Consider the following 26,863-nt stretch of genomic DNA (forward strand, 5'->3'; position numbering starts at 1 on the left):
CGGATCCCGGATCCAGGAGATGAAGTGTGGAAGGAGCAGCCAAACCATAAACTTGACAACCATAGTCCAAGAGAGACAGCACTAAAGCCCGATAATGGCAGAGAAGGATGGAGCGGTCCGCACCCCAAGAGGTGTGGGCAAGGAAGCGAAGGAAATTGAGTTTACGGAAACGTCCTACCTTCAGAAGTCTGATATGAGGCAGCCAAGTGAGCTTGTTGTCGAAAAGAAGACCCAGAAAACGAAACTATGGGACCACAGGTAATCGTTGTGCATCGAGATAAGAGTTCCGGATAGGGGTGGATCATAGTACGGTGACAGAAGTGGACCACTTACTATTTTAAAGGAGAGAATTGAAACCCATGTGAGAGGGTCCATGCAGAGGCACACCAACAGCTCCCTGGAGCTGCCGCTCTGCAGAGGCCATAGAAGAGGACCTAACCCAAATGCAGAAATCATTCACATACAGAGCAGGGGTGACCAATGGACCGACAGAGGCCAGGAAAAGAAGTACACTCAATACAGAACCCTGTGGGATGCCATTCTCCTGGGTCCGTGGAGAACTAAAAACAGTACCAACCCGAACCCTGAACGACTGATGGAACAGGAACTGATGGATAAAAATTTGGAGTGGGCCCCGAAGACCCCACTGATGAAGTGTAAGATGTGATAGTGCCAAGCCACGTCATAGGCCTTGCGAAGGTCGAAAAATACTGCAACCAAATGGCGGTGCTGAAAAAAAGCCTGCCAAACTGCGGATTCCAAGTGAAGTAAATGATCGATCGAAGAGTATCCCTCTTGGAAGCCACACTGGTAAGGGGACAATATACCTCGAGATTCGAGGACCCAGTTGAGCCGAAGAGCTACCATCCATTCAAGTAACTTGCAAACAACATTTGTCAGACTAATTGGCTGATAGCTTTCAACAAACAGGGAGTCCTTACCAGGCTTAAGGACAGGAACCACGATGCTATCCCTCCACTGAGAAGTGAAGTCACCCTGGAGCCAAATATAGCTAAACACCCCGAGAAGATGTTGCCGTTGTGGAGCACTGAGACGTTGAAGTAGTTGGTTATGAATGGAGTCTGGGCCAGGGGCCGTATCATGAGAAGAAGAAAGTGCAGAAAGAAGTTCCCATTCAGTAAAGATTCTGACTGACAGGGGGTAAAACATAAGGTGGAAGCTTCTGCCCACTGTTTCTGGTGAAGGAAAGTAGCCGGATAGCTGTTGCAAAATGGCTCGCAAGATGTTCTGCGAGAATCAAAGGATCCGTGCAAAGGCCATCCGGGAGGTGAAGGCCCGGGAGGGCAGACTGCCGATGGCAACCTTGGAGAGAGCAATGTGTAGCCCATACCTGTGACACAGGGACAATAGAACCAAGGGAAGAAACAAAGCTTTCCCAACACATCCGTTTGCTCTGTTTGATAACGGGCTTTAGCGTGAAGGCGTTTAAAGGCAATAAGGTTGGCAATGGATGGGTGCCTCTTAAGGTATTGCAAAGCTTGATGGCAATCACGGATGGCAATGGCAATGGCCGTACTCCACCATGGGACTTGTCGGTGGCGAAATGGTCCAGATGAGCACGGTACACCAAGGCTAGCAGTGCGAACAATCATGTCAGACACGTCACATAGGACGTCATTAATACAACCCCACAAAGAGAGAGAAAAAACGACCTGTACAGTATATAGAGGCCAATCAGCATGTTGGAAAGACCAACGAGGTAACCTGTCCATCAGGGAGAGGGAAGGGAGTGAGAGAATCAACGGGAAGTGGTCACAGGTCAGCTTGTGGCGAGCAGTGTAATGAAAGGAGGAGGGAGAAGAAAGAGAAAGATCAATGGCAGAAAAGGTACCATGACTGGCACTGAAATGAGTAGGGGAGCCATCATTAAGAAGGCACAAGTCGTGGTCTGTAAGAAACTGGTCTATGAGAAGACCCCAATTAGATGGAAATCCACTGCCCCACAAGGGATGATGAGCATTAAAATCCCCGAGAAGGAGGAAGAGGGGAGGAAGTTGCTGAAGAAGGGCAGTTAAGGAAGTAGGTGTAAGAGTCCTGTCAGGAGGGAGATAAAGATTGCAAACTGTGACCTCAGAGTCCGGGTGGAACCTAACAGCAACCGCTTCCAATTTAGTTTGAAGAGGAATCCACGTGCTAGCAACGTCCATACGGACCAACGTACAAACGCCACCAGAGGCCTGCAGGGGGCTGACCCGATTTTGACAGAAAACACGGAACCCACAGAGGGTCGGTGAGTGATCATCAGTAAAATGAGATTCCTGCAGAACCACACAAGCTGCAGAGTAAGACGAAATAAGGGATTTCAACTCCGGAAGGTGACGGTAATAACCATTACAATTCCATTGGATAACCAGTCATGCCACCGGGTCACTACCCACCACCGGCAAGGAGGGGGCGACATCCATGAACAACAGGTCAGAATCAGGTTACGAAGGTGGGGATGGGGCCTCTGGGGACACCAGAGGCTCCTTGTCCTGGGACTTATGTTTCTTCTTCTTTTCCATTTCAGATCAAGGAGGGCTATACGGCATAAGGGAGATGCTGCAGCAAGATCAGGAACAGAAAGATTGGGTGACCTGGGGGCCCACAGACCATGGTTCTCACAGTCGTCGCATGGTAGCAGACCTTTGGCATGGAAGGTGCCAGGAAGGAGCATCCTGGGAGGGGTGCCCTTGACCGGCAGATGCTGAAGAAGTGGGACACTTCTCCGGCTGGGAAGGGGGAACAGTGCCCGGAGTGGAGGGTGTGGGAGCTGCAGGGGAGGGGGGGGGGGGGGGAGGAGAGGAGCTTGGGACTAGGGTAAGAAAATGGTTCAAATGGCTCTGAGCACTATGGGACTCAACTGCTGTGGTCATAAGTCCCCTAGAACTTAGAACTACTTAAACCTAACTAACCTAAGGACATCACACACATCCATGCCCGAGGCAGGATTCGAACCTGCGACCATAGCGGTCTTGCGGTTCCAGACTGTAGCGCCTTTAACTGCTCAGCCACTCTGGCCGGCCTAGGGTAAGAGGGGGAGGAAGGGGTGAAGATGTAACTAAAGCATAGCTAGATGTCATGGACACAGAGTGAAGACGTGCATACTTCTTACTAGCCTCAGTGTAGGGACTTATCTCCTTTTCCTTCTTATAAACTGGGCAATGATGGGGAATGATTGCCGTGACAATTAACACACACAGGAGGGGGAACACAGGAACTCCCCTCTAGGAGTGGACGTCCACAGTCACCACAGATACGGGCCTGCGAACAGCGGGAAGACATGTTTCCAAATCGCAAACACTTGAAACATCTCATAGGTGGTGGGATGTATGGCTTCATGTCACATTGATAAACCATAAACTTTACTTTCTCAGGAAGGATATCCCCTTCAAAGGCCAGGATGAAGACACCAGTATCAATGTGATTGTCTTTTGGACCCTTCTGAACATGCTGAACAAAGTGAACACCCCACCGTCCGAAATTGTCCCGAAGTTCATCATCAGTTTCAAGGATGAGGTCCCTGTGAAGAATCACACTTTGAACCATATTCAGAGAGTGGTGGGGGGTTATGGACACAGGAATTGTGCCAAGATGGTTACAGGCACAAAGGGCCGCAGACTGGGCAGCTGAAGCAGTTTTGATCAACAACGAACCTGACCCCATCTTGCTCAGAGAGTCCACTTTGCCAAACTTGTCTTCAATGTGTTCCACAAAAAATAAAGGTTTGATATTGGTGAAAGTATTCCCATCAGTTCTGGTGCAAACCAGATAGCGGGGTAAAGGTTTTGCCCCTAGCCGATGAGCCTGATCCTCTTCCCAGGGGTAGCCATGAATGGGAAGGCGAAAGGGGCAGAAGAAGCAGCCCTAAAAAAATCTGTTCCATGCAGAGAGATGGCCACAGAAAAACAGCCAGAGTTCTGGATCCGTATGCATTTCATTTGCATAGCGTCTGCCCTGATACCACCCACTCTGATCAGGGTCTCTCCCCAAGTGCGTCGCCCAGCCACAGCAAGGGCCGTCTTGCATGGTGGCTATTGCCGGGAGTTCTGATGCTTCAGGACGACAAGCAACCACTCCTAGGCTTACATGAGGAGGACACAGCTCAGGTATCAGAAGTGTGATCCCTGTGTTTTCAGGGTGCTCAACCAAAAGGGGACATAGCAACCCCACCACATGGGCTGGCAACCGTGCTGGCTATGCACTCTAGCATCAGACAACAACGTGAAGGAAAAGGTGGAATGAACTAGGAGGGCACACGTCGGAGACACTATTTAAGCTGCTCTTTCCCAAATGGCTCACACTATGGAATATAAATTTAGTAATGAAGATCAAACCCCAGAGGTGGACTAGGGAATGCCAAAAGCATGAGGTGATTATGCAACAAAACCAAATTGCAAAGCCAACATAACCAGGAGGATAGCAGGGCCAAATTAAACAAGGACACCAAGAGAGGGAGAGGAGAGGGTGAAGGGGAAGAAGCAAGGAGAGGAGAGGAAACGAGGGGAAGGGCAAGGAAATACAGCCCTGGAAAGAAGGAAGGCTGCAATAGCTCGGGGCCCAGTGCTCGCCACGCATGTACTCACGGAAGGACCGTGAGCCCCCTGTGGGGAAAGGTGATGGTGCAAAGTTCCTGACCATCAGTCTTTATGCCAATCTTCTGAATTAGATTCCATAGCTTCTCACTGTGTCTCATGATCTGAGGGCACATAACACTGTCTGTTTGTTGGATGGGGAGTGAAGCTCAGTGGCTCCCTCAGTGCTATCTGGGATGAGTAGGCTGTGTGGTGCCCACACCAGATTTCACCCTCTCGCTTTCCTTCGTCCTTAAAAACATAAACCCAGCACTACACTGTACATGTTATAGTCAAAGTCATTCACACAACACTGATACATACTTGACACTTTGTTATAGGTCAGAGGAAGACAAAAGCAGACCATCTCCATTACAACCTCACCAAGCACAGCAACACAGGAATCCTACATCTGCTTCCCTGTGCTCAGTTCCTGAGTATGGGACTACTTTCACTTTGATGGTGAAATGGAGTGAAGCAACAAACACAAGATTATCATCTCAAATGTATACATTGCTCTATTACTGCAGCAGTTTAGTGAGCTAATCTTTCCTGCAAGGAGTTTTGCTCAAGCTTATTTACCTGGCAGTTGCAGTTAAATTTATTGCAATAAAGTATTTCCAAGAAAGATATTTTCTTCAATATTAAAACCAATTGTTCATCTAAACTTTTTATATGTTTTCTTAATTACTATGCCTGTACTTCACCAAACATAATACACAAATTTTCAACTTTTTAACTGGAAGATCTGTAATTCCCACTCTCTTCACTTCCATATAATCAACCTCAACACATCTACATATACATCTACTTGCATCATCTTATTGCCTCTACATATGCAACCACACATGAAGAAGTCATTACCAATAACTACAAGGCATAAGATTTTGCAGGATGGTATGTGTTGCACAAGACAAACAGAATTTTCATTATCCAGAACAAATGACCCACAACATGTTACATAATTATTTATAACCTCTCTCAGATCAAATGACAACTGGAGTTCAAATACTCACAATCACATTGAATACTTATGCTTCAAGCTATAGCAATTTTAAATGGAGCAGGCCTACTCCAGGCACTGCCTACAATCTACATCTACAGGATGTTCTCTTCCAGATGATGTAGATACATAGATGCGGAGGGCAGCCAGGCATCTGAGTGGGAACTGCATCTTGAAAATCACAATGATTATTATAGCTTTCCTCTGTTATTGTTAATATCAATGTTAATTTTAGTTTAAAGACATGATTTTTTCCACCAATAAAAGGAGTTGAGAGGGCAGTTATTCCATAACACTTGCAATCCTCAGTAAGCTCACTCGTAAACTAGAAAACAAACTTTTCTTCAGACATGTATGGTATAAGAGACTAGTTTACTACAGTTTTGATATCAGTGACTCACTGAGTTCTTTCTGTGCCATGTTACTTAAAATGTAGTTGAGGAACCTGTAAACATAGAAAAGAGACTGGAAATCATATTCTGAAGACAAACTCACACAGTCATACTGAACTTTGTGGTAGTTTATGATTCTCATCACCACCTAAAATATCAGTTTTACACTTTTCCCATTAGACCTACTATAAATTTAAAGCACAAGAGAAGAATTCTAATTAACAGTGGCAATGACTGTTTCATTGAGATGAAAATTTCTCTGTGAACCAAACATGTCAATATTTTCTCAATTTGGAACCGATCACATTAACAAACAACTAAGTTCTTTTACTTGACACATTTTCTCTCCCACATGCCTATGGGTAAAGTTTGTGAAACTATCTTAGTATGCATTTGTCACCAAGTGCAAAAAATGTAATCTACCATACAATACAATAGTAACTGTGGTATAAATAGCTGATTTTTTTATGACTGACAGCCTACAGGTGCATGATTTTCCCAACTGACTGACATCACAGTAGTAATTACAAAAAAAACTCAGGATATACCAACAACAGTATTACCCTCCAAATGACTTTCACATTGATGATTAGAATTTCTATACTACCACCAACAAAATGGTACCATCTATTCCATGCCTAGCTACTATGTCATCATGAGAAGTGGGTGGAGCCTGTAGGCCTACTTGTTATCTAAAATTTGTCAAAACTGTAGGCATATTTCATGAAATTTGCATTTTTAACCATTGACTTCCTTTAAAATGGTCCTACATCTTAAATGAAGAGTAAATGCTTCAACACAAAAGCACATACATCAACATTAAAAGAGATGGACCATGGGTAGGAAATGGGGATACAAGCAGTTAACTGAAAACAAAAACTAATTACTACCTTATTACTACTATTATTTAAGCAAACAGCAGAATTTCTCTCTGAACTGTCAAACAGCTTTAAACTTTATCTTCAATTTCTCCTAAACCACATTCATTCTTTTATTACAGGTGGTGTGTTTTCAATCTCTGACATATTTGTAAATCAAAATTGGCACTCATTTACTTAATATATACAGTTTAGAAAAATAGACTTTACAAAATGTTATCCCTTCTTGAAACCTAAACAGTGAACGGAATTTATAGTCCAATTTTTCCAGCTGTCCACTAAAAATGCATATGAGTGACTGGACTATAGTTAAAAAGAACATCAGGCTGTCACTTCCATACAATAATTGTGTGTTTAAGGTATCAGATTCCCTTAAACTTGTAAGTAAATGATCCTCTGTGGGTGTTGGAGAAAACAAATGTTTTACGGTCATCACAGTTAATCTCAGGTTTTCCACCAATGTTTCACAGACTGTAACCAGCTACAAATGTCAATGCTTGTCTGTCATTACCTACATCAGCTTCCCCACCATCACTGTCACCATTGCCAGCTGCATTACGAGCAAGGACACAGATAAATCATTGTTGTCAATTATGCAATTATCTTTTGTGGAGTCAAGAAAGCTGTCATTATGAGATCCGTGTAATTGCCTTAAATTTCTTAATGGCATACAACTATTTTCACTCTGCAGCAGATATATGAAACTTTCTGGCAGATTAAAACTGTGTGCCAGACCAAGACTCGAACTCTCATTCTGGAAACATCCCCCAGGCTGTGGCTAAGCCATGTCCCCACAATATCCTTTATATCAGTAGAGCTAGTTCTGCAAGGTTCGCAGGAGAGCTTCTGTAAAGTTTGGAAGGTAAGAGACGAGGTACTGGCAGAAGTAAAGCTGTGAGGATGGGGCATGAGTTGTGCTTGGGTAGCTCAGATGGTAGAACACTTGCCTACAAAAGGCAAAGGTCCCAAGTTTGAGTCTCGGTCCGGCACACAGGTTTAATCTGCCACAAAGTTTCATATCAGTGCACACTCCGCTGCAGAGTGAAAATCTCATTCTGCTATCTTCAGCCCTATTTTTTGTAATTGCCTTATAATATATGTAATAAGAACTTTAAAGCAGTACTTGAAACTGAGTTCTGAGTGAAGTAATATGCAACAACCAGCTTCCAAATTTTATGTATGCCTCTGACCAGAATATCAATGCATCATGGTCTGCATATACATTTGACCTTCCTAAAGCCAGAAACACTGTGATTTGTCACTTGTTTACATCACAATTCAAATTTCTCTCCACAGACATTTCATGAAACAAAAAAGCAAAATATTTATCACTGCTGCACATTGCCTCACCTTCTGCTTTTATTACATTCATCACTGCAGGATTCACTCCTGGCTCAAAAAGGTGTGGCAGATAGAGAGATTTCAGATGCCTCACAGAAGGAAGGGTAAAATGAACTGACAGATACTTGTATAGGCAAGGGGTTGCTTATATAAGGACAGAGCAAATGCCTTGTCTTCAGATGTCCATTGCCTAGTATTTGTTGGTTGATGGCAGATCCTTAATTGGCTGTTAATGGAATCTCTGGCAACAGAATTTAAATTGTTTTCTGTGAAAGAAGAAACATTGCTATCATACAAATCTTTGAGTGTTTTTAGTTCATTTTTCCCATGATGTGGCTTTGCTTTAAGTTCTGGTAGCCTTATTAAGGCATTCCTAAGAATATTAGACATTTTAGATCTTCTGGGACTTAAGTCTGCTTTGGAAACTCCACTACACACAACTCCACTTTCCTCATTAAAAGATGTGTCAGCTAAGCATGTATACCCATTATCTGTGGATTCATTTTGAGAGGAAACAAAATTTATGAAGTGTATCACTCAAAGAATTACACGGATCAGCACAACTAGTGCTTGGTAATTCACTAATAATATTTTCAATTCTTGTATTAACAGCTGTAGAATAAGCACTTGCCACAGCATAGCTAATGCTTGGTAACTCACTTAACACCTGTTTCACATGATCCACTTTTGATATTTGCAGCTACATAATGAACACTTGGCAGGTGTTTTGGGAACACATGTGTTGAACCTACGTAATATCGAAATGAACAGCTTGGGAATTTATAGGAGTATTTCAAGGTCAATTTTTTGTATGGAATATTCTGAAAAACACAAAATTATTTACTGCATTCACAAGAAACAACTGTTAATAACTCATCAATCTTATTCAAATAAACAAACGGAAACCACACAGCTTAAATCATGATTTCCATATAGGAATGTAGGGTGGAGTAGTTGCTTTATTTGCAAATGTTTCCAACATGGCGCTAAGTTAAAGATGTGTAAATGATCTTTTTATTACAAGTATGGTACCGAACTTTAGAGGCTGCTTCTTCTCTAATTATAGGGTCTATAATTTAAAACAGCTACCACCCACACATATTGTTTGAGAAAGATAATTTAAAGCAAATCATTACCGTTTTCAGTTTTTTAAAAATCCACATTCCGATGTCTCTAAAGGATTTTATTCCTTTCCTGCTACATCTCGTTTTATAGTCGTTACTTTTTTGTTTTAAATTAGTAAACTTACGAGAGATGCTTTTTTTATTTAATCGTAATAGAAACATACAAGACTACTGTAAAGTAAATAAAACATGAAATTCGTCGAAATCTTATTTGGTTTACATAAGTTTTTGGCACATTTGATGCTTCACTTAACTTAATATCACTGTATTTGTTTATATGAAGGTTGAAAAAAAAAAAAATACCTCCCCAGTTAACCGAATTTTAAACAGAAAACTTGTAATCTTAGTTCACAAAATCTATGGCTACGAAACGAGGCCTTAGCGGGAAAATAACAAAATCTGTAGGTGACATCTAAGACGGATTTGTAATAAATCCGAAGCTGGTGATGGTTTGATTTAAATAAACTTTTTTGAACCATACTTGCGGCTAGTCACTGTTTTAAATTCTAAATTTTATAACTGTACTGCAGCCAAGCTTCCTGCAATAGCTCCTCCTAACTTTCCCTAACAAAAACAGTCTCGAAGCAATTTGTATCCACTGCTTTATGGCCCCCTTAAGTGGCCAACCCTCCTCTTTTATCTGGACTTAGGACTGCCAACAGCATCCGCAGAGCTACTCAACTCACTCTACTGAAGCTGCAGGCGGAGTTAAAGGTGTTATCACCTAGAAACGATTAATTCACACTTTAATTTACAGTGTACTAAGAACAAAATCAGAGAGGAAGTTTTCATTTATGTTGCAATCATCACTTCAGACTCAAACCAGAATGTAATTTATACGTTGAGAGAATGTCAGTAAGTACGAGCGTGGAACCACTGCAGTGAAATATATCAGTCTTTTGTTTCTGTGACTGTACCGATAGCACATCTTGAATAAGATTTTCTATTTTATGTCTCAATTTTGTAGATAAATGATGCGGCATGTCAATGGTTTAATAAACTAGTACAAGTACAGGCACCTACAACAGCTTACCAATCAGCCGATACGTAGTGTTTCTTAACTTCTAAACGAGATGGCACCACATCTATTCTATATCTCTGATGTAAATGATGGCATGCATGTGACGCACGTGGCTCAACTCACTGCGGCTCACTTCATTACCATCGCTCGCGCATGCCAACGCCACTAGCAAACGCCATGCCGAGAAGTAGGAATGGAGGAAGAGGCAAGATTGCTGCTGCTGTTGAGCTCCTGCTAAATGCAGTCGGGAGCAACGGTTGTGGCAACAAGAAGAAGAAGTGGAAGCCTGTGGCACAATTACAGTGCTATAAGTGCCAAAAGCTGGGACATATAGCCAGGGAATGCGATGGCGTGGTTGCGTGTGTTAAGTGCGGGCAACCGCATGACACACAGAACTGCACCAAACCAAGAGGTACTGCAGCAGCGTGCATAAATTGTGGTGTCTCGCACGCTGCAAACGCGAGCAGCTGCAGCTATCTGTAGACGTGGAAGCAGCGGAAGTTGGCCACCACACACGTAGAGGTGGCCCAGCGAGAAGAAAAGGTGGACACCCCGCCCTCCGACCTTAGTAGAGGAAGCGAGCTGCGCCACCAAGATGACGTGGACGCCTTCCGACAAGCACTGCGGAAAGCCAACGAGGACACAATCACCGTGCTCAAATCCGCCATGGCAGAGCAGAGAGCGGCCCTGAGAGTGGAACTAGAAGAGATGCGTGAGGAGGTGACTCAACTAAGGGTCGCCTTGTACCTCACGTCCCGCATGACGCCAGACGCGGCACCGACCCCCACCAGTACGGGGGTAGACACAGCAACACAAACGACTGCCTCCCTGGCCGACGCGGCAATGCAGGTTGCTAGGGAGGTGGTCATGCAGTCGGGGAAAACAACAGAAAACAAGGAGACGGCCCCCACGGAAGCAGTCGTCACTCCTGTCTCTGCGGAAACAAGTGCCGATGGAGACTGAGGGAGAAGAAGAAAACGAGCTGTTTGAGTGCCTCCCCGTCCCCAACAAGAACTGTGTGAGGGAGGTGCTCACCAAGATCGCAGATTCCCTATGCGACGGTAGCTACCCCCATCATGATCATCCTTACCCTTTCACGGTAGATAACATCCCTCCCCTTCCTCATAAACCTTATCCATTCCACTGGGGGTGCAAACCCTTGAACCAGAAGCTGCACGGGAAGGAACTTGTCAGGCGTGGAGATCTGGAGCTAATAAACAAGCACCCGATCTTCACCGACGAGGACTGGCTGTACATGACTGAGCAAGCAGTCATGTACATCCAGCAACAGATGCCGCCAGTGGACTTCTCCCGCCTGAAGAAAATAGAATTCGGGCAGCCAGGAAGCAGTAAGAAGAAGAAGAACAAGAAGCCGCTGGAATCAGCCGGCAGATAAATTCCTGCATCCACAGAAACCAGAGGCCAATCCAACACGTGAAGAAAAAACATTCCCCACAGAGAGGACTTCAGGAGGAACAGCTCAAACAGCTTAAACTCCTTACCTCGGGCCAAGGCAGGCCCGTCAATATAGTGAGTGAGTGAGTGAGTGAGTGAGTGAGTGGCAACCTCAAGGTTAAGTGCCATGGAGGTATACCTGTAAGCAGCTCAATTGACATAAGTGATGTCATTACCTGTTGGCCACAGCATTTATACAGACCTGCTCTCAGCTGTCATTTTGACCGTCAAGTCAATACAGATTGCTTGAATGAAGCTTCCATTATGAGAATTAAATGTAGAAATGAGGCTCGAATGTGAATAATCTCGATTATGGTGAGATACTAATCCATAGTGCTGTTATAGTTACACAGATAAGGGTCTTACATGATGGACTTACACCAACTGATTAAGAATTACTAGTTGAATGGCAGAGTGATTTATAGTATAACATATATTACGCCTTCGGAACAATGTCTCTAAATGCTTTTTAACATATTAAGTGCAGCTTATTAATGTAACTACCACTCAGATGTTGGCAGTACGAATTTGTTTTTGCACCCATACCAGTAGTAACAAATGCGGAAAAACGGATCAAAGATGGTAAAAGATATGTAGTGGAATGCCCCTTGCATTTTTCCAGTTTGTGTACGGTATCTGTCCATAATATACATATGTATGGTGCATGGCGGAGAGTACCTTGTATATAAATCATTTCCTTTCCTGTCCCCCTCGCAAATAGAGTGAAATAAGAAAGGCTATCTATATGCTCCCATAAAAGCCCTGATTTCTTATATCTTCTAAATTTTCTCATTAGTGTACTACAAAAAGAACATCGTCTTCCCTCCAGGTATTCTCATATGAGTTTGCCAAACTTATTCATAATACTTGCACATTGTTTGAACCTACTGGTAACCTATCTAGCAGTCCACCTCTGAGTCACTTAAATGTATTGGCTTAATCTGACCTGGTGGGGATCTCAAACGCTGAAGCAGTACTCATGAATGAGTCACCCAAGTGTTCTACACTAGTGGTCTAAGTGATGTCTCCCTCACTCCCAATCTTGCAAACCATATCCATCTTCCCAGAGGAAGGAATTAATGGTCCTGAAAGCTAAAAATAGTTTTTTATTCACATGCTGTTTTTATCATATACTTTATACAAAGCATTTCATAATTGTACAAAGAGTACTGTCAGCCTTACATATAACAGTAACATTAAAATTCTATTTAAATTGAACCTTAGTGTTAAACAGCATATGCATCCTTGAGTCAAAACATTATGCTTGTTATAATTAATTATAGAAGGAGAAGCTAATAAGATAATTTTTTACATTGTATTTCTTTAATATCTTAGGATTTCCAGTTTTCTGCCTGATGTCTAGCAGCAACATGTTACAGACTTTTGTATCAGAATGTGAAATTCCATTATGAATCATAGGCAGAGATGCACAGTCTACATGGACATTATTTTTACTTCCAGTATTTTGCAAGTTCATTTCACTGAACATAGTAAATTTACCCCTATTGTTAACAACAAGTACTATTAGGGAGTAAATATATTGACATGTAAGTCTAAGACTTCCAAGGACCCTGAAGAGTTTTTGTAAGATGCTGAGCTATCAGTTTTACACAATAAGTTTACTCACATGGCCAAAAAGTTCTGTTAACTTGTCACGTCAAATTTGTATAAAATCCAAAGCTTTTCATAACAGCCTCCATCACCATATGGCATATGCAGATAGGTATGCAGATATATGAGTGGTTCGAAGACTTCTTAAGTAACAGAACCCAGTACATTGTCAACGATGGCGAGTATTCATCAGAGACAGGGGTATCATCAGGAGTGCCCCATGGACGTGTGATAGGACTGCTATTATTCTCTGGGTATGTAAATGATCTGACAGACAAGGTGAACAGCAATTTGCAGCTGTTTGTTGATGATGCTGTGGTGTATGGGAAGGTGTCTTTGTTGAGTGACCTTAGGAGGATACAAGACAAATTAGACAAAGTTTCTAGTTGGTGTGATGAATGGCAGCTAGCTCTAATGTAGCAAAACATATGTAATGCAGGCAAGTTGGAAAAACAATTGTGTTATGTTCAACATATAGCATTACAGTTATAGTGTTTACAAATCTCGGCATAATGTAGCAAAGCAATATGAAATGGAAGGGGGATGTAAGGGTAATAGTACATAAGGTATTAATGGTTGACTTTGGTTTATTGGGAAAGTTTTGGAAAAGTGTAGTTCATCAGTAAAGGACTCTGCACATAGGACACTAGTGCAACACATACTTGAGTACTGCTAGAGTGTTTGGGATCCCCACCAGGATTAAAGGAAAATGCTGAAACAATTCAGAGGTGGGCTGCTAGATTTGTTACTGGTAGTTTCAAACAGTGTGCAAGTGCTATGGAGATGCTTTGGGAACTCAAATGGGAATCCCTGGAGGGAGAGCAATGTTTGTTTTGAGGAACACTGTTGAGAAAATTTAGAGAATTGGCATTTGAAGCTGACTGCAGAACGATTTTACTGCCACTAATGTACATTTAATGTAAGGCCCACATGGATAAGGTGAGAGAAATTAGGGCTCATATGGAGGCATTTAGACAGTCATTTTCCCTTCTCTCTATGTGTGACAAACAGGAAAGGAAATGAATAAAATCTTGGTTTTCAAGCCATGTCAATTTGAAAACTCCAAGGAAACAAAATGACTAGTAGTGGTCCAAGATACCCTCTGCCACACTCCACATGGTGGCTTGCAGAGTATGTGTGTAGATATAGAAATATAAAAAGTTTTCCTCTGCAATATTTCTTTCTCTAGTGATTTGCTTTAGTTATACTACTTAATTTGATTTTTTTAAAAATATGTTTATATTCATATAGATTAACTTATGTGTGGCATTTGATCTGTTCTTGTATCTAGCTAAGCCTAAAAAAGACAGTAAACAAATAAATAGATTGATAAGTGCTTTACCAGTGTCTCTTGAAGTTGCGGACATACAGTCTAATTTCTACTGCTTCCCTTATCGCAGACACCCAACAGTTGGAATAATGTGCCTGAATCCTTGTCTGTACAGACAGTCTTCTGTTTGAAACTTCCTGGTAGATTAAAACTGTGTGCCCGACCGAGACTCGAACTCGGGACCTTTGCCTTTCGTGGGCAAGTGCTCTACTGAGCTACTGAGCTACCGAAGCACGACTCATGCCCGGTACTCACAACTTTACTTCTGCCAGTACCTCGTCTCCTACCTTCCAAACTTTACAGAAGCTCTCCTGCGCAGGAGAGCTTCTGTAAAGTTTGGAAGGTAGGAGACGAGATACTGGCAGAAGTAAAGCTGTGAGTACCGGGCGTGAGTCGTGCTTTGGTAGCTCAGTTGGTAGAGCACTTGCCCGCGAAAGGCAAAGGTCCCGAGTTCGAGTCTCGGTCGGGCACACAGTTTTAATCTGCCAGGAAGTTTCATATCAGTGCACACTCCGCTGCAGAGTGAAAATCTCATTCTGGAGTCTTCTGTTTCTTCATTAGTCTGTTCTTGGGAACTGCTGTTTTTAGTGTTTCTGTATTTAAAGTGGCAATGTTCAACACAGCAATTAGCAACAGTCTGTATAGACTTCCCTACATAACAGATGCTGCACTTGCAAAGAATGTTATAAATCTCCGGTACTCTGAGGCTGAGAGTATTTTTGACAGATCATGTTTCTTTAATTTTCCTGGTTGGCTAGAAGAGCGGACTGATTCCTTGGCCTGTTTAGACATTACTCATCTTACTCATTGTTACACCACAGAATGAAAGTTGTTCTATGTGCTAGACCACATGGGTTGGTTGAATCGTATTAGGTCTTGGTTTCCTTGGCAGATTTGACCTAATCACACAGTGCATTAGGGTGGGGGTGGGGATGGGTTGGATTTTGCATGAGTAATGAAAAGGTGAGCAGGCATATGCAAGGGAAGAACTAAGCTAAATAGGAAATAAAGGGGTGAGGGTGAGGGCTTGGTGTGATGAGGTGTTCAAAGCCATAGGAGATAATATCACAATATTATGATAACACTGCGGACCACGTGTCCTAATGCATAACTGCAATTTTTATAGCAGTGTACTTTATGAATTAATAGCAAGCCTGCTTTCATCTGGTAATTTGTTAGATAGCCAATATGTATATTACATATTATCTCAAAGAATTCAAACATTACAAACAATCTCATGCTTGGCTGAATATGAAAACACATACAACATTTCATTAATACTCCATGAAGATAAAAAAATAAGTCATTAATTATACACAACAGTAAACAATATCCAAATACAGGGAACAAACAGAAAGCCTTCACCTGACTGCAAAACCACAGGGCAGACTGGTTTCACAAAGACCATATTACTGCAGCCAGCACCTAATGACTATCAATACCAGTCATTATAAGATGGCATCTACATTTACTTGTTAGTGTTGGCATTCGCAGTCACCAGTACCAGGAACAGTAAAATGGTGTCTGTCTGGCCTGTGGTTCCACAATCAAATGAAGGTACCATTCCCTTCTGCCCTTGTTTCATGCGCCTCCCTGCCCTAAGTCCCCCTCTCCTCTTTCCTCTCATAGCTTAAGTTTAATTTATTTTCAATTTATGTCTTCCTTTGATCATGCATGGTCACTTTCCATTTAATCATGCACAATCAACTCCACCTTTTTTCTTTCCTCCCCCCCCCCCCCCCCCCCTGTGCATCCCTCAAGTAATCATTGTAAAAATAAACTGATGTGGTGTTTTTTAACCACTGACAGAATAGATGATTTCTTAGTAAATATGAAAAACAGTACTATAATTTTATTGCTATTCATGGCATATTCAAATGCATGTCATTTTCCTACATTTAATGGTGCTGTACATGATCTCTTCTAAGGCCTGGTGAACACTATTGCTGCTCTTCATTGCATTTTTGGTGTTTGTAAATTTTAAGATATTTTATTGTACTATGATTTTGTTAGGGCAGTGGCATTATAAGTCAATAAAGATAAATTTTCCGAGTGCCCTATGCTTCTCCACAATCCTCCTACCCATTCCAGTGTGTATCCAATGCTTCTTCAAATTTTGACTTACTCATCGATTGTAAATAATATTACCAAGTGAGGTGGCACAGTGGTTAGCACACTCGACTCACATTTGGAAGGATGATGGTTCAAACTCACGTCTGACCATCCTGATTTAGGTTTTCTTTGATTTCCCTGAATCGCTTCAGGCAAATGCCGGAATGGTTTCTGTGAAAGGGCACAACCGATTTCCTGGCCCATCCTTCTCTAATCTGAGCTTGTGCTCTGTCTCTAATGAACTCATTGTCAATGGGACGTTAAACACTAATCTCCTCCCTGTAATTAATATTATATGGAATACATTACCTGCTCACATATATACAGCTGCAATAATTTAATAACTTGTTTATACACTATAAAGAAATTTCACTTTTTCCTTATTATGTGTTATTGCAACATCTAATAGACTTACAGTTGGACTCCCTTCCATATTTTAAGTTTGCCAATGCTAGCTGTCATTTATATAACCTGCAATTATTTTATACTCATCCCACTGTGTCTCTCTTGTCCTCCTTTCCTTCCCTTCACTTCCCTTCCCACCCCATCATCCCTTGCTCATACTACATGTATTAATTGATAAATGTTTGTTTGAATGTGATCTTTCGCACTTTTATGATTCTTAGTTTTCATAAAGGAAAAAAAAAACATTTACCATGGTTTACAGTTATTTTATGGTTTTATGGTTGATTTTGCTAACAACTGTCCATCAAAATTTGACACAATATCCCAGCACCCCTACAATAATACTAGCTAGTGGTATGTTATGATAGCTAATTTTGTAATGGCATAGCACTTCAATTGAGAACCAGTGTTACAGTACATAATATTTGACATGATATTCTGAAAAAAAAAAAGAAAAAAAAAAAAAGACACTCACTTCCGTGGAGACACGGACAGTGCGGAGACATCCATGGCCTCTTGGGAGACCCCGAGAAGATCCCGTGAAGAAACACAAGAATATGGTTGAAAATGTCCAGGACAGAAGCTTGTGTGTGGAACGTGCCTCCTGGATGATATGATGGGTGAAAACTCCGGAGCAGCATCCATAGGTGTCATGGACCTGGGGGTGTGCTCCAGCGAGATGGGTCCCGGAGAAGGCAGCGTGGCGACTGGGGCTGGTTCCGGCGTACTCGGAAGCGGCAGCGACGTTGGCTGCAGCGACACGCACGGGAGATCGGCAGCAGTGACAGGACCGGCTTCTCGGGCTGGTGGAGGCGAAAGAAGGGGCGGTGGCACCGGCGTGGCCACCACTCGTGGGCGCATCTGGTCGTAATGGCGAACAACCATGCCGTCGTCCGTACGTATTTCATAAAGCCGGCGGCCACGAAGAGCCTTGACCACCCCTGGAATCCATTTAGGGCGAGATCCATACCCTCGTGCCCACACGTCAGCGCCCACCGAGTATTTTCCTGCACTAGGGGACACAGTACTAGGCCTGACAGGGTGAAGCAGGTGCAGTAGAATGCGCGGTTGGTGGCCATGCAAGAGTTCAGCAGGGCTGTGATCACCCAGAGGCGTGAAGCGATAAGAACTCAGAAGTTGCAACAGAGCATCATCGGTAGAAAAATCAGTAAGGAATTTTTTCATCTGGCTTTTGAAAGTGCGGACAAGGCACTCGACCTCCCCATTCGATTGGGGATGGAAGGGCGATGCTGTAACATGATGAATCCCTTGTCCAGTACAAAAATCACGGAAGGCCTGCGAAGAGAACTGAGGGCCATTGTCCGTGACAATCGTGGATGGAAGACCTTCAGCGCAGAGATTTTGGACAAAGCCAGCGTCGTCGCTGCAGTGGTGGGTGACGGACATCGAACCACAAACGGAAACTTCGAGAAGGCGTCAATCAACAGTAGGTAATAAGTGCCGAGGAAGGGGCCGGCAAAGTCAGCGTGCACCCGTTCCCATGGCTGCGCTGGATCAGGCCACGAAGAGGGCATTGTACGGGGTGCAGCCAGTTGTTGAGCACACTGACCACACGCAGCGACCATGTGGGAGATGTCCGAATCGATACCGGGGCAATAAACATGCCTGCGGGCCAGGGACTTAGTCCGAGAAATCCCCCAATGGCCTTCATGCAATAGTTTGAGAACATCTTTGTGAAGAGAAGCTGGCACCACGACCCGTGGAGATGTGCCATCCGTGGCCAGAAGAACAACACCTTCACGAACAGACAGACGAAGGCGCAAGGCATGGTGGTTGCGAAGGGGATCCGATGCCCGGCCCTTGGTCCTGTCCGGCCAACCCCGTTGAACAAAACCGATCACCTGACGCAGGACCGGGTCCCGCGCAGTAGCCGACACGACCTGCGAACCTGTAAGCGGAAAACCCTCGACTGCACAATGTTCTTCCTCATCAATGTGGAAACAGAGTAGTTCATCTCGATCGAAAACCGGGTCGGGGCCCATCGGCAAACGCGACAGCGCGTCAGCGTTGGCGTGCTGGGCCGTGGGGCGATAGTGAATCTCATAGTGAAAACGAGACAAGTATAAGGCCCAACGTTGCAGGCGGTGAGCTGCCTTATCTGGAAGCGACGCCGAGGGGCTGAACAGAGAGACCAGCGGCTTGTGGTCGGTGATGAGGTGAAACTTAGAACCATACAAAAAAAACGCTGAACTTTTTTAGAGCATAAATGATAGCGAGCACCTCCTTTTCGATTTGAGAGTAACGCCGTTGGGCATCGTTGAGGGTCTTGGAAGTATAGGCGATGGGTCGTTCCGACCCATCCTCATACCGATGGGTGAGAACAGCCCCTAGGCCATACTGTGACGTGTCAGTCGCCAGAACCAAGTGCTGACCAGGACGGAATGTGACAAGACAAGGCGCCGACTGCAAATGAGCCTTCAGGTGGACAAAAGCCTGCTCACACTCGTCGGACCAACAGAAAGGAACGTTTTTGCATAACAGCTGATGCAGAGGATGAGCCACCGCCACCGCGGATGGAATGAATTTGTGATAATAAGCAATCTTGCCTAGAAACGCCTGAAGTTCTTTGACCATAGACGGCCGGGGGAGAGCGGTAATGGCCGCAACGTGCTGACGTAGAGGACGTATACCTTCACGGGACAAGTGGAAACCAAGGTACAAAATGGAGGGTTGGAAGAACTGTGACTTGTTCAGATTGCACTTCAACCCAGCCAAATGCAGAACCCAAAATAATAAACGCAAATTGCGAAGGTGCTCCTCAGTGGAGGCCCCCGTGACAACAATGTCATCCAGGTAGTTGATGCAGCCAGGAACGGAAGCCATGAGCTGTTCCAAAAACCGCTGAAAAATGGCCGGCGTGCTAGCGACACCAAATGGTAACTGCTGGTACTGATACAACCCACAAGGAGTGTTGATGACGAGAAATTCCTTGGAAGACGCATCCAACGGCAACTGATGGTATGCCTCCGATAAGTCAAGTTTGGAAAAGAATTGGCCCCCAGCGAGCTTGGTAAATAACTCCTCAGGACGGGGAAGAGGATAAGTGTCAATGAGGCTCTGAGCATTGACAGTGGCTTTAAAATCGCTACACAATCGCAGACTCCCGTTTGGTTTAGAAACCACCACGATTGGTGATGCCCATTCGCTGGAGGTAACAGGAAGGAGAATCCCTGAAGCTGTTAACCTGTCTATCTCAGCCTTGACAGGTGCACGCAACGCCATCGGAATAGGGCGTGCCCGGAAAAACTTAGGGTGAGCTGTAGGTTTAAGAGTAATGTGGGCTTCAAAATCCTTGGCACGACCCAGACCAGCAGAGAACACTGACGAGAATTCAGAACACAATCCATCCAGCTGTTGATACGGAATATCCTCAGATATGAGGTGCACATCATCAATGGAGAACCCAAACAGCTGGAAAGCATCATAACCAAACAGATTTTCAGTGCCCGCATGATCCACCACATAAAACGTGAGGGGCCGAACAACAGACTTGTAGGCAGTGGAAGCATCAAACTGGCCAACGATAGGAATTTTCTGTTTATTATAAGTTCTCAGATTTCACGTAACTGGAGACAAGGGAGGGGAGCCCAACTCCAAATAAGTGCGAGAATTAATGAGAGTTACTGCAGAGCCAGTGTCCACTTGCATATGAATGTCTTGATCCAGAACACGAACAGTAACAAACAACTTATTTGTTTGAGAAAGTACACAGTTAACATCCATGTCCGATGCTTCGTCCTCGTCGACAGGAACTTTAGGGGACTGACACACAGAAGCAATGTGGCCTTTTTTCCTACATGAATTACACATGGCCCAACGTTTTGGACACACGGCCCTGTCATGCTGTACAAAACAACGTGGACAAGAAGGAAGGGTGGAACGAACCTGTTTCTGTGGTTGCTGTTTTTGCTGCGAGCGTTGCGGCCCAACGCGAAGTTGTTTATGCAAGTGAACTGCCGCCACATCTTCGTTCTCCTGGGAAACAGGCAAATTGTCCATGTCGAAAGTTGACTGTACAGCGCCTACATCACACCACGCGTCTATTTGCGTGCCAGCAGCGTGAGACACTTCAAAGGATTGAGCGATGCTTAGAACTTCCGTCAACGACGGGTTTGGCAGTTGTAGGGCACGTTGCCAAACTTCTTTATCAGGAGCAAGCCGTAGAATAGCATCCCTAACCACTGAATCAGCATAAGACTCATGATGAGTGTCCATGACAAACTGACATTTCCTACTCAGACCGTGTAGTTCCGCCGCCCAAGCCCGGTAAGATTGATGGGGCTGTTTACAACACCGGTAGAATGCCACGCGGGCGGCAATGACGAGGGTGTTTTTTCGGTAATAGTTAGACAATAAGTCACACATTTCTTGGAAGGACAGAGAGGCAGGTTCCCGCAGAGGGGCTAACTGAGATAGCAGCTGATAGATCCGTGGGGAAATCCAAGATAGAAATAACGACTTACACATCGGAGCGTCGACAACGCTGAAAGCCAAGAAGTGTTGCCGCAAACGCTTCTCATAATCCTCTCAGCCTTTAGCGGCCTCGTTGTAAGGAGGGAACGGAGGCGGAGAAGAGGACGACAGACGATGAGTAAGCGACGTCGACAACGCCTGAATAGCAGCCGTCAGCTGTGTTTGTTGTTCAATGAGCGCTTGCAGAAGCTGTTCTATGTCTGCCCAGACATGAACGCACAATACTCCAACGCTGGAAAAAAAAATCCGACCTTGTCGCCAAAAAGTATTATAACCTTTAATTCACTAATAACTTGCGTGGATATACAAACGTAGAAACAATAGTGGGTTTCATGCTAGCAAATCCGCATCTGTCACTCAACTGCTGTGCCGTGACATGCGGCCGGCGCCGTTCATAGCTAGGTGGCGCTCCCGCGCTCAGCCGAGCTGCGGAGCGCCTCTATCGCCGTGTTTGCGTACTGACGTAGCGGCACTTTTAAATCTCGTGGCACTGTCACAACAGCTGTGATGTTTTCTGACAGATACTCAGAAGATGGGCATTGCCTGAAATGCATTACTAAGAAAGTTTCAATAACAATTGTTTCAATTTTTACTTTTTTAAATTGAATAATTTTATAATTTTTTGCTATCTTTAGTGTACTTAAAAATACTTAGCAGATGATTCATACAAGCCATTGAAATATTAATAAGAGTTTAGTCACAGCACTCCCAGAAATTCTATGGACTGAGTTAATACTGTGGTTATGATCACTTTACAGAGAACTCTCAAAACAAACATGTTTTACATATATGAGCTACTGCATGTATGGGTCCACATAGCATGAAACTGGTTACAGTTGTAACACACCTATCACTAACATTACAATTTCAAATTGAAAGACTGAAAGACTGAAACTGGCCAGTAATGCAATAAAGGCATCTTCCATGATAAAACAGACAACCTACTGTGATTTTTAAAAATGCTTTCATCATTTAGAAATGTGACAGTGGATAACAATTATAATTATAATAATGACAAGAACTTTAGTCAACTTCATACGATACAAGCGTCATTCTGCTGAATTTGTCAGTTCATAATAAATGGCTACACATATGTACATTTTTTAAAACAAACTGTGAGACAGTAGAGGGCACAGGTCTACAAGTAATTTAGTTATAGATCAGGCTTTATTTGAAGGAAGAGAGCATTTCCCCTTAGCAGCTAAGATCTGTATCAACAATATAAGGAGAAGATAGATTACTAGTCACTGTATATGTCATGTTCTGTTACAGAGAGGTCAGGCATAATGAAAAGACACTTTAAACCAAAGCCTTTAAAAAAAAAAAAAAAAAAAAAATGTGTGTGTGTGTGTGTGTGTGTGTGTGTGTGTGTGTGTGTGCGTGTGTGTGTGTGTGTGTGGTGTGTAGAGGCTTTGGCAGGAAGATAATGTTCATTTATTGTGCCTGTCTGCAACTCAATGTATTATCTTTATGGTGAGCAGCAATCTATCTTTTCCTTATATTGTTGATATTCCAACCTGGAGTTTTCATGTTTGATTTCAACTAAGATCTATTTTAGATTAGTTAGTTAAGAAATAATTTAAAACTGGATAATAAAGCATTTATGTTAAATGATGCTAAACAGACATAATGAAGCCTTTTTTCTGTGCGAAACAGAAATACTCATCTAGTTGTTAATGTGGGCTGGCAATAAATATTATTTTTGGTTCAGCTTTAAATTTTGGAGTGGGGAGTGATTTACTGAAATCTCTAATGAATTGACAAGTGCCAATCCTGAATATAGTACATTTCTCTGATAAAGTGCAGTTCAGTGGCTTATGAGATGAAACTGATCTATGTTTCTGCTATTCTGTTTGTTCAGGTCAGAGTTTACATTTAGATTAAGTGCTTGGGCAACATACTCAGTTTAAAAATATACATTGATCAACCAGAACATTATGATCACCGACCTACTACCAATATAAACCCATCCAGGCAATAGAAGCATCACCTGGTGAGGAATGACTGCTATTCAGACACACTCATGGTACATTGTAGTATCCGTGAGAAAGCTGTCCGTATGTAGGATGGAGAAGGCGCATAATCTGTCTGAGTTTGACCAATTCCGATAGTGATGGCCCGGAGGCTCCAGTTGAGCATTTCAGAAACTACACGACTTGTTGGGTGTTCGAGGAGTGCTGTGGTGAGTGTCTTTAACATGTGGCAAAACCAAGTCTAGATGTCATAGGGTTGGGCAGCCACCCCCAGTAGTACAGATGTCAAACATTGTAGTCTGGGCAGACTGGTAAAACAGGACAGGTGGCAGACTGGCAGAACAAACATCAGACTTTAATTCTGGGCAGAGTGTGAGTTTCTCTGAACACACGGTGCACCAAACATATTTAATGATGGGCCACCGCAGCTGATCACCCATGCATGTGGCGATGCTGACACCATGACACTAGCAACTGCAACTCAAATGGGCATGTGACCATTGGCACCGAACATTAGTGCACTGGCAGAACATTGCATGGTCTGATGAATTCTGACACATTCATCATGTTGATGGGAGGGCGCAAATCTGTCGTCCTCCAGGGGAACAGCTCCTTGATACCTGTACTGTGGGATGCAGGCAAGCTGGCAGCAGCTCCATTATGCTCTGTAGAACATCCACATGGGCATCCATAGCTCCAGTGGAGCTCCTGCAAGGCACCCCGATGGCCAAGGAGTATCGTACACTGGTTGCACACACGCACCCCTTCATGGCAATCATGTTTCCCAATGGTAGAGGCACTTTTCAACAAGATAATGCATCATGTCACAACACTGGGAGTGTGATGGAGTGTTTCAAGGAACACAGTGATGAGTGCCAATTGATGTGCTGGCCCCCTAAGTAGTCAAATCTGAACCTGACTGAATATACAGGGCTATTACAAATGATTGAAGCGATTTCATAAATTCACTGTAGCTCCATTCATTGACATATCGTCACGACACACTACAGATACGTAGAAAAACTCATAAAGTTTTGTTCGGCTGAAGCCGCACTTCAGGTTTCTGCCGCCAGAGCGCTCGAGAGCGCAGTGAGACAAAATGGGGACAGGAGCCGAGAAAGCGTATGTCGTGCTTGAAATGCACTCACATCAATCAGTCATAACAGTGCAACACTTCCAAAGTTCAACAAAGATCCACCAACTGCTAAGTCCATTCAGTGATGGTATGCGCAGTTTAAAGCTTCTGGATGCCTCTGTAAGGGGAAATCAACGGGTCGGCCTGCAGTGAGCGAAGAAACGGTTGAGCGCGTGCGGGCAAGTTTCACGCGTAGCCCTCGGAAGTCGACTGGAGACCGACAGCGCCGACTTCATCTTTCAACAGGATGGTGCTCCACCGCACTTCCATCATGATGTTCGGCATTTCTTAAACAGGAGATTGGAAAACCGATGGATCGGTCGTGGTGAAGATCATGATCAGCAATTCATGTCATGGCCTCCACGCTCTCCCAACTTAACCCCATGCGATTTCTTTCTGTGGGGTTATGTGAAAAATTCAGTGTTTAAACCTCCTCTACCAAGAAACGTGCCAGAACTGCGAGCTCGCATCAACGATGCTATCGAACTCATTGATGGGGACATGCTGCGCCAAGTGTGGGAGGAACTTGATTATCGGCTTGATGTCTGCCGAATCACTAAAGGGGCACATATCGAACATTTGCGAATGCCTAAAAAAACTTTTTGAGTTTTTGTATGTGTGTGCAAAGCATTGTGAAAATATCTCAAATAATAAAGTTATTGTAGAGCTGTGAAATCACTTCAATCATTTGTAATAACCCTGTATATGGGATGTGGTTAAATGAGGTATAAGAGCTCATAGAACCCCCCCCCCCCCCCGGGAATCGGGTGACTTGTGGGTGTGCATATGTGGTGGCAACTCCCTCCAGTGACCCACCAATGGCTCATTGCTTCCATGCCATGATGTGTTGCCCCTATTACCTGTGCCAAAGGCGAGCATACGGGGTGTTAGGTAGGTGGTCATAATGTTCTGGCTGATCAGTGTACATATTTATAAAGTTAATATACCAACTTCAGGGAAGGACACAATATGAGTCTCTTGGTTTTGCACCACAAATTATTCTTACAGCCTTTTTCTGTAACTTTATAAGCTTATGAAGATTTGCTTGTGTTGTGGCATTGAATACTTCTATTCTGTAGTTTATACTAGAACACATTGACATATGATAAGCAGACTGTAGTACATGGGTATTAGTTTAAATATTTGATTGAAAATATATTTTAAGCCAGTTTGCTTGCCAAAGAGTGAACATGCGTATCCCAGCATTGTTATTCCCAGAATTTTTATGTACCAGGTGGCTATAATTAAACTTTCCCTATTTAACTTGTTGTTGTTGTTGTTGTTGTGGTCTTCAGTCCTGAGACTGGTTTGATGCAGCTCTCCATGCTACTCTATCCTGTGCAAGCTTCTTCATCTCCCAGTACCTACTGCAACCTACATCCTTCTGAATCTGCTTAGTGTATTGATCTCTTGGTCTCCCTCTACGATTTTTACCCTCCACGCTGCCCTCCAATGCTAAATTTGTGATCCCTCGATGCCTCAGAACATGTCCCACCAACCGATCCCTTCTTCTAGTCAAGTTGTGCCACAAACTTCTCTTTTCCCCAATCCTATTCAATACCTCCTCATTAGTTACGTGATCTACCCACCTTATCTTCAGCATTCTTCTGTAGCACCACATTTCGAAAGCTTCTATTCTCTTCTTGTCCAAACTAGTTATCGTCCATGTCTCACTTCCATACATGGCTACACTCCATACAAATACTTTCAGAAACGACTTCCTGACACCTAAATCTATATTCGATGTTAACAAATTTCTCTTCTTGAGAAACGCTTTCCTTGCCATTGCCAGTCTACATTTTATATCCTCTCTACTTCGACCATCATCGGTTATTTTACTCCCTAAATAGCAAAACTCCTTTACTACTTTAAGTGTCTCATTTCCTAATCTAATTCCCTCAGCATCACCCGACTTAATTTGACTACATTCCATTATCCTCGTTTTGCTTTTGTTGATGTTCATCTTATATCCTCCTTTCAAGACACTGTCCATTCCGTTCAACTGCTCTTCCAAG

This window comes from Schistocerca cancellata, chromosome 4 (assembly GCF_023864275.1).
Source record: "Schistocerca cancellata isolate TAMUIC-IGC-003103 chromosome 4, iqSchCanc2.1, whole genome shotgun sequence".
Lineage (NCBI taxonomy): Eukaryota > Metazoa > Arthropoda > Insecta > Orthoptera > Acrididae > Schistocerca > Schistocerca cancellata.